The sequence below is a fragment of the Rousettus aegyptiacus genome, unplaced genomic scaffold, assembly GCF_014176215.1.
Source record: "Rousettus aegyptiacus isolate mRouAeg1 unplaced genomic scaffold, mRouAeg1.p scaffold_m13_p_10, whole genome shotgun sequence".
In the NCBI taxonomy this organism is placed as follows: Eukaryota; Metazoa; Chordata; class Mammalia; order Chiroptera; family Pteropodidae; genus Rousettus; species Rousettus aegyptiacus.
Genome location: NW_023416285.1, coordinates 6,807,282 through 6,815,772, shown reverse-complemented (window position 1 = coordinate 6,815,772; position 8,491 = coordinate 6,807,282).

The window sequence follows — 8,491 nt, the reverse complement described above, 5'->3', positions numbered from 1 at the left end:
AAGCCTTAGATTTCTCATGAAGCTCAGATCTGAGTGTTACCAACACTTCTTTCTACACTCCATACTTTGAGCTCTAGTTTCTATTGGTTCCGGGTTTTACAAGAGTAGTTCACGTTTTGTGAATCAACCATCAACAAACTTTCAAATAATTTATTTAAAAACAAAAATGCAAAACCCCAAAATTTAGAATGGAAGCTACTTGGTAAAATGAAGATACTTAAAATCTTGTGACTAGATGACTCTAGAAATTGCCAATATGGAATAGCTGGAAAAGCTCAAGAATTGGCACTAGCAGTCTTGGATTAGATGACCTGCTGTGCTATCGAAGTGGCCTTTTATCATTAGCCATGCGTCTTGATATAGATTCCTCCAATAAACCCTCTCTTGGTGCCGGCTTTATACATACCTTGCATCTTGTTTGGCTCTGGAGAGTCAATGATGACCAAAATAATAATAATGCCCGCCTTTACCTAAATCACATGAGATGAGAAATGAGATGAGAGAAATGAGAGGGTAGATGCGAAAGCTCTTTGTAAACTGTACAATTCTATAAATGTTAGACATAACTGAATACCATTTCCAATCGCAAGTGGATGTGGTATCACGAGTGGAGCTTTGAAGGTAATGAACACTCCCTGAGCATAAACAGAAAATACATTTATGTTGTGAGCTTGTGAAGCCTAGAAATTGAAATTGGACAGAATGCTTAATAGTAAACAATGGTAATGCGCCAATCACTTGCTTATCATCTATGTTCCCTGCTCAATATAAACGCAGAAAATTTTCCTCTTTTACTTCTAACATTCCAGCTCTTAGTATAGGCACACAGTTTACACCAAAATCTTTGTTGAATAAGTTAAAATTTTAATTAATCTCTTTTTGTGTATATATGTTAATATTTTAGGTAAATGGCTAGAAGGAGAATTAGTGGGCATAGGTTATATTCATTTAGTACTGATAGCTATGGCTAAATACATCTTCTAATTGACTGTAACAGGTTATCTCTTAATTATCTAATTCATTAAAAAAGATATTGTATGCCTGTATATTTTGACCTATTTGGCTAGCATATTTTACTTTTGGGAATAGCACTTCCTTCTTTTAGGAATTATTCCTACTCTTGTCCTTCTGGCGGGAGTTGCCAAGGAAATATATATTCATCTATGAAGTAGATTGTGTCAGGAGTGGGCCCAGACTCAAGGAATCCCGTCTCTCTGGTCATCAATTATTGGTTCTAATCAGGGCCAGTGAGTCCCTTCCTTAGCATTTTTGGATCTGGGGAACTTGAAACGTGAGTCAGTCATGCTCTCTTGGTTAGAACCGTAAAACATAAAACTCACAATCTGACGGTTGCCATATTTTCCACCCAAAGGAGAGAAAGCCAGTCAGCACCAAGACAGAGGTATCTGAGACGCGCGAAGCCGACATGCAGAGGAGAGCGGAAGGAATGAGTCCAGATGCGGTTCGAGTCTCTGCTTCCCCGTGTTTCTGCAGCCAAACCACAGGAGAGTCAGGAACTATCCCAATCTCTTTGTAATGATAATAGTAATTATTCCCTTTTTTTTCTTAAGTTAGTTCAAGCTGGTTTTCCCCCATATTTGGAACCAAGAGTCACAGTAGTGAAGCCTACTACACAGCAGGTACCTTGACTCAGTCCTGTCTCAGACTACGGAGTAGCGTATGAAAGTACCCATTTCCCCTATATTTGCCTATAAGGGATTTTATCAATATTTAATATTTTTTTTTGTCATTATGGTGGGTGAAAACAATAGTATCACCTTATTTTTAAAATCTGTGTTCCCTAAGAACTAGCAAGGTCGAAAATCTTTCCAGGTCTTTGTTGGCTACTTATAATTCTTCTGTGAATTGCTCGTATATATATGATCATTTTTCTGTGAGGTTGTATTTTTTTTTATTAATTTGCAGGGATTCATTAAATACTATGACTATTAATCTGTTAGTTATACATATTACAACTATGTTTTTCCTTGTTTATTATATGCTTTTTAAAAATTTTGTTTATGCTATATGTTATACAGAGGTTAATTTTATGTATTAAAATCTATTACACTTTTTCTTTATGGATATTTTTTTGACTTGTTTAGGAGGACTTATCCTACCTCCAAATTATTTTTAAAATTTAAATTTCTTCTTTGCACACATATGTTTATCTCCTACATTTTATTTTACTTTGCTCCAATAACTAGTCTTCGCCTTTTTGTGTATATAATTTAGCGCATAAATTGCAAGATGTGTTGTCTTTAGTTTTCAGATTATGATGAAGAAAATGAGGTTTAACAGGTTGTCTAGGTCACACACATGGTCAACGCTGAGAGTATGACACCAAGCTCATGTTCTTTCAAACCTGCAATGCCATTTCTGCAAAATAAAGTTGAGAAAGATCATTTGTAATTCCTGGAGTTTACCTTCTTTATCCTTCCATTCATTCCCAAAGTGATTTGAGTTGGCTAATATTACAAATTAATATAATAAAATAGATAACTTATTGTATAAGGGACCTAATGTTAGTGCAAAATGTGATCTAAATGCATTCTGTGCTTAATGTGTCTTTGATTAAGACTGGATGGATGGATGGATGAATGAATGAATGATAGCATCGCTCAGGAACTTGGGGTGGCAAGAATCACACTGCTCCTGTCTGCACTGGGAGAGACAAGGTTAAGCTAGAAGCCAGGGTTTGGAGTAAGAAGAGGAAAACCCTGACTGTCAGGTGTGTGCAGCAGCCTGTCACGGCAGAGCTGGCTGTCTGGAGATCTCAGCTAATCACTGCTGTTCCCATAATCACTATCTGTGACTCACTCCTCTGAGTTCTCAAAGCACCTCTAAACACCCCTTTTGTCCTTGTCTGTTTCACCCAAGAGTTCGCGTGCTCCCAGCCTTGGCACTGAGTCTGTGTGTCCTGTCGGCTTTGAGCCCTCGCAGTGCGAGCACAGAGCAGAGAAGCAGCCAACACACAGACGGAGCCGGCTGGGGCTTCCCAGGTTCAGGATTGTACTTGCGACCTCATTTCAAGAGGAAACACTAGGAAGCTGTCTTATTATCGATGCTTTTTCAAAACAGTCTGGATATTAATAACTTTGGCAGCTAAGAGCAATGCCAATTTTCCTAACGACACTCTTCTATTCAATAAAGTAAGAAATTCAAGTTCCAGGAATAGGTATATTTTCTGTGGAACTCACTAAGACTGTTTCATTTTGAATGAAAGAACTATGGCCTCTAAATACACCCCCCACCCCAAGATGTGAATGCACACTCAGATGGATACCCCCACACATGCATACATACATCCATGCATACATACATACATACATACATACATACATACGTATCATTCCTGACTCTGCCTTCACACAAAAGGGGGTTGCTCACCTCTGGGGTCCATGCTCAGCAAATGGCTAACCCAGGAAGGGTTCAGTGCATTAGTTCCCAGATACGTTCAACCAGCAAGGCATCAGAATTCCCTGTGGCTAGGTCCCACCAGAGGGCCACTGCTAGCTTCAACAGTCTCTTCCTGGCTGGTCCCTAAAGAATACCAAGGCATACAGTAATACCTGCCAGCTGCCTTGGCAGTGCCTAACTCCTGGCAGTGCTCTTTAATGGCCCAACAGAGCGTTCAGCAGACATTGTATATATGCATTTTGCCTGCATTAATGCAATCGCAGGGCCGTGGCCTCCATGGAGGCACGCCACCTGGAACCTTCCTTCAAGAGAACCTACCGTGGGAGCTTGTCTGATGGCAGCTGTTGGACTTTTTATATCTGCATGTGTCAAGGCCGTACTTCGCCTGGGCTCCTCTTAGCCAACATCTGAGCATGGCGGGGCCACTAGAGCCAGGCCCTTTCTGCCTGACTGGGATTCCTCCGACAGGCAGTGTTTGCTTATGCACTTCTCACTGGCCTGGCCGACACGTTCTGAGAACTGCGCCGTGGTCCGAGGCTCCCAGGCAAGCCTCTTTTCTCCCTTCTCTTCTCTCACGGGTGTCTGACCTGCATTATGGTCTAACCGCTCTTCCTGCCCTGTCCAGCCGCCCTCTACTTTATCCCCCAGTAAGTCTCTTGTACATCTCGTGCATTCTTGGCACCTGTCTGCAGTTCATCTCAAGGGGTAGAGGGGGAACAGAAAAGTGACTTAACTAGAGTAGGCACTGTTTTCTGCCGCGTATAAAACGGGAACAAGCCAAGGGAGCAGGAGGTGCAGACCTGCTGTTCCCTTTGTCCCCCAAAGTCCTCGTTTTGTTGTAGCATAAATATTTTGTAGCATTTATTCCATGCCAGGCATAGTTCTAAGCATTTTGCATACACCGAATCATTTAGCCTTCGCGTCAGCCCCGCGGTGAACTACTCTTTCCATTTTGCAGATGAGAACACTGAGGTACAGAGAGATTATATAAACTTGCCCCGCATCCCACACCTATTAAGTGGCGGGGCTGGGATTTACTTCTGCTGCACTCTGTTGTCTCTCACGTTAGGGGTCCTTTGCTGTGCTGAGACGGCAGTATATAAAGATAAGTATTTTAAATAAAATATGTCCTCTAAACTATGTCCTCTAATCTTTAGTCAATTACCTTCTACGATACCTAGCTAAAGAAATAAGATCCCCTCCCCCACCTCAACGCTATAGGGAAAACCGGCTGCACTGAATTTGCTAAGAAAGCGTCTTCAGTGTGGCAACTTCTGACATGAGATCATATACCCTTAACCCCTTTCTCTTAGCCTGCAACCTTGCCTGGGAAAAACAAACCAGTGAATTTTCACTCTAAACAGCTGACTTCTCCAGACTACTGAGAGATAATTATCAAGCAAATGCTAAGCTCTAGAAAACATACTAGTTAATGTGCAGGCATCTAATAATTCAAACCTCACAACCAACTGTGCAATCACTGCCCATTCTAGAAAGAAGAAGCCTGAACTGGACATGTTAAATAAATTACTCAAAATCAGAGCCCGTAAGTGGCTGAGTCACGTGAACCCCAAGCCTGACCGATGAGCCTCTGGTTTTGGTTTGTTTTGTTAATATCGTTTTAAACTGCCTTTGTCATCTAATTAGATTTTATCTTTCTGAGCCCCAAAACTTAAAGAAAAAATAGCTTTGCTTTGATGGACCATGGCAACTTACGCCCACTTCAACCTTTCCATGGTGTCTGTCATAGGACCATCTTTATGAATCATAATTACTTTAATGCTAACATTTGCAAAGTTACTTATGATTTTAGGTGAGCACCTCTGTTATTTTTTTAGTTTAACAATTGTTGCTAGAATACCCTCTGCGGTAGGCAGAATTCTCCAATGGGCCCCAAGATTTCTTGCCCTGTGGTATACATGTTTTATATAATAATCCCCAGGACTAAGAATATGATGGATTTAGCTCCTGTGATTATGTTATGTACTTGGCTAGTGGACCTTGAGATATGGAACTTATCCAGTCAATCATACGACTCCTTTGAAAACGGGGAGTTTTGAGCTGGTTATTGAAGAGGAAGTCAGATATTCAAATCACAAAAGGAGTCGACATGCCATTGCTGGCTCGAAGATGGAGGAGGCCACATGGTAAGGACTGCGGGTGGCCACTAGGAGCTAAGAAAGTCCTCTGGCTGACAGTCAGCAGGGCAATAGAGACTTCAGTCTTATAGCCTCATGGAGCTGGGTTTTGCTCACAACTTGAAGGAGTTTGGAAACAGTCTCCAGATAAGAACTCAGCCTGGATGTCACCTTGATTTAAGCTTCTAATGCCCTGGCAAGTTTACGCCTAGCCACCCTGTACCTGGACTTCTGACCTCCAGGACTGTGAGCTAATAAATGAGTATTCTAGTGTAAGCCACTAGAACGATCGCAATTCGTTATGCAGCAATACAAAAATTGACACACCCTCCAGGTACCAGGCATGGTTCTTGGTGCTGGGAAGGTAACATGGCCTTCGCAGTTGTAGTGTATATTCTGGAAGGAGGATGGCGAGGAAGAAGATGCAATGACGAAATGCAATATGAAAGCACATAGCGAACGATCTGACCAGGGTTAGTTCCGTGGAGAGAATTAAGGAGATGTGAGATGATTGACAGTGGGGTTCCCTCAGACCACTGAGTCGGGGGGGCTCTCTGAGACAGCTGTATTTGAAAACGTTTTCAGGACAAGAAGCTTCCAGCCAAGCTCAGTCTGGGGAAAAAGCTGTCCAGGCAAAGGAGGGACCAAGGCGAAGGGCTCCTTCACGTGGCAAAGAACTTGTGTTTGACAGATGGACAGAGGGCAGCATGACTGGAACCTTGATGATTAGATTGCCAACAGAGGAGTCTGGAGAGGAGGTCAGAGGCCAGATCGGGTAGGACTTCGGGTGTCACGGTAAGGAATTGGAATTGGATTATAAATGTATTGGGAAGATATTGGAGAACTTTAAACGGGTTGTGATGATGTGCTTTTCAAGATTTGTACAGTGCGGAGGCACGTAGAAACATTTCAATTAACATCAGAAATAGATAGAGCAAGACTGTTTTTTCATGAAATTGAAATATTTTACCAGCTGTTTATGCATAGAATATATTTAAATTTTTAATGCATTCTTCAGCTCGGGGATATTTTCCCTTTTTATTTATTGTTTTGTTCTTTATCTTCTTTTCTCTGTGTTTCTTTTCTTTTTATTTTTAGAAAATTAGAAGAAATTCACAAAGAGCAAATCCACATGTCAAAGCAGTAATTGACATTTTAACATATTGACATTCACTTCAAATTCTTATGTTTTTTAATAAAAGAAATTCTATGTATAAAAGTAAATTTTGTCCTTTATTCCTATCATCACATTTTCTCTCTAAGGAGGTAAATGTATCATAAATTCTGTGTGTATCATTCTAGGCCTTTGTCGAGTATTGGTTTTTTTTACGTGCACTTGTATATTTTTGTTATTTGGTGGATTTTTAAATTGACAATGCTATCGTTTATATACGCATCACAAATATGTCATTAAATTTATTCATTCATTAAAAGTTACGATAAGTATAAGCAAAAAGATTGCATAGACCAATAGGCAAACAGGGCAACCAGTTGGGAGTTGGACTGTGGTCATTCAGATGAGCAAGGATGATGAGTTGGACAAGGGCAATGGTGGTTGAGGTAGAAAGACGTGACTAGATCTGAGGTCTGTTTCAGAGGTAGCGTTGATGGGTCTTGCTGATGGATTGGACGGATACGAGAGAAAGGGGAAAAGAGAAGCCTCAAGATAATCCTTAGATCTATTTTAGCTTGAGTAATTGAGCTGATGACATTGCCTAAAATGTAGAAGATAAGGGTTGGATGATGGAGAATCAAGAGGTCTATTTTGGCCACATAAAGTTCGAGGTACTTACCAGACAGCAAGTAGGGATGTCAAGTTTACAACTGCATTTGTATCTGGAGTTCCCAGATGTAATTCTGGGAATGATCAGCACAACAAATCGTACTCGATGCTTTGAGATTCCCTAGGGAGAGACCGTAGATAGAGAAGAGAAACAGAATGAGGACTGAACTCTAGCGTGCTCAAACCTGTAGAGATCGGGCAGCAGAAGCAGCGTAGGAAGCTGGACAGGAAGAGCCAGTACATCCGAGGGAAACAGGCCAGCGTGGGGACCTGGAAGCCGAGACGAGAAAGGGCTGGTTGAGGTGTGAAATCAGGTCCGTGGCTCCACAGCGCTCTGTTACTTCTGAGCCCCACCACGCCCCTGTGCAAAAGGCAGTGACATGATCATTTTCATTTTGGACCCAAAGAATGAGAGATTGAATGACTATTCCCAAGTGACTGGCTAATCAGGGGCCCTTTAGAGTATGTGGTTTCTGACCCCTGCCATTCGAGGAGCTCCTGCAGCTGCCTTTTCTTCTCTTATTAGGTACTATCGTAACATCCTGGGGCCTATGGTATACTTAATACTCTGTGATTCTACAAAAAACAAAACAAAACAAAACTAAAACTAGTGCTGGGGTTTTATAAGGCTTGTGACCAATTTTTGTGGTTTTCCTGCTTCCTTATTTGCTGTAAGGATGTTAACTAGCATTTCTCCCTACCCTAAAAGCCCCTGCCTAGAGCAACCTGGGCTGGCCTTCTCTTATTTTAAATTTGTTGAACACTTTATGATTTACACCTGAATTCCGATTGTGCTAGGTATATATCAGTAGAGTTCTTTAATTTTTATGGCACATTTGACCCTGTTCAATAATTGTTAATAATTGTTAGTAAGTGAAACAGAATGTTAAAGTGGAGTTTTAAAATTCTTTTAAAGGTGTTTAGGACTTGGAGTAAATGATAGTATTGAATTTTTTTCTCTATCCTTCCATGGCACATGAAGTTATATCAAAGTAACCTCTCTAACCTCTCTATTGCAACTCAGAAAAAGTACTCTGGTTTAAATTTGGCTTTAATTTTTTTTTCTTTTTTAAGGTGAGGCAACCCTTAGTTGACATCACAGATTGCAAAGACCTTGTTGGCTTACAATCCCTTATTTTTTATTTTTTTA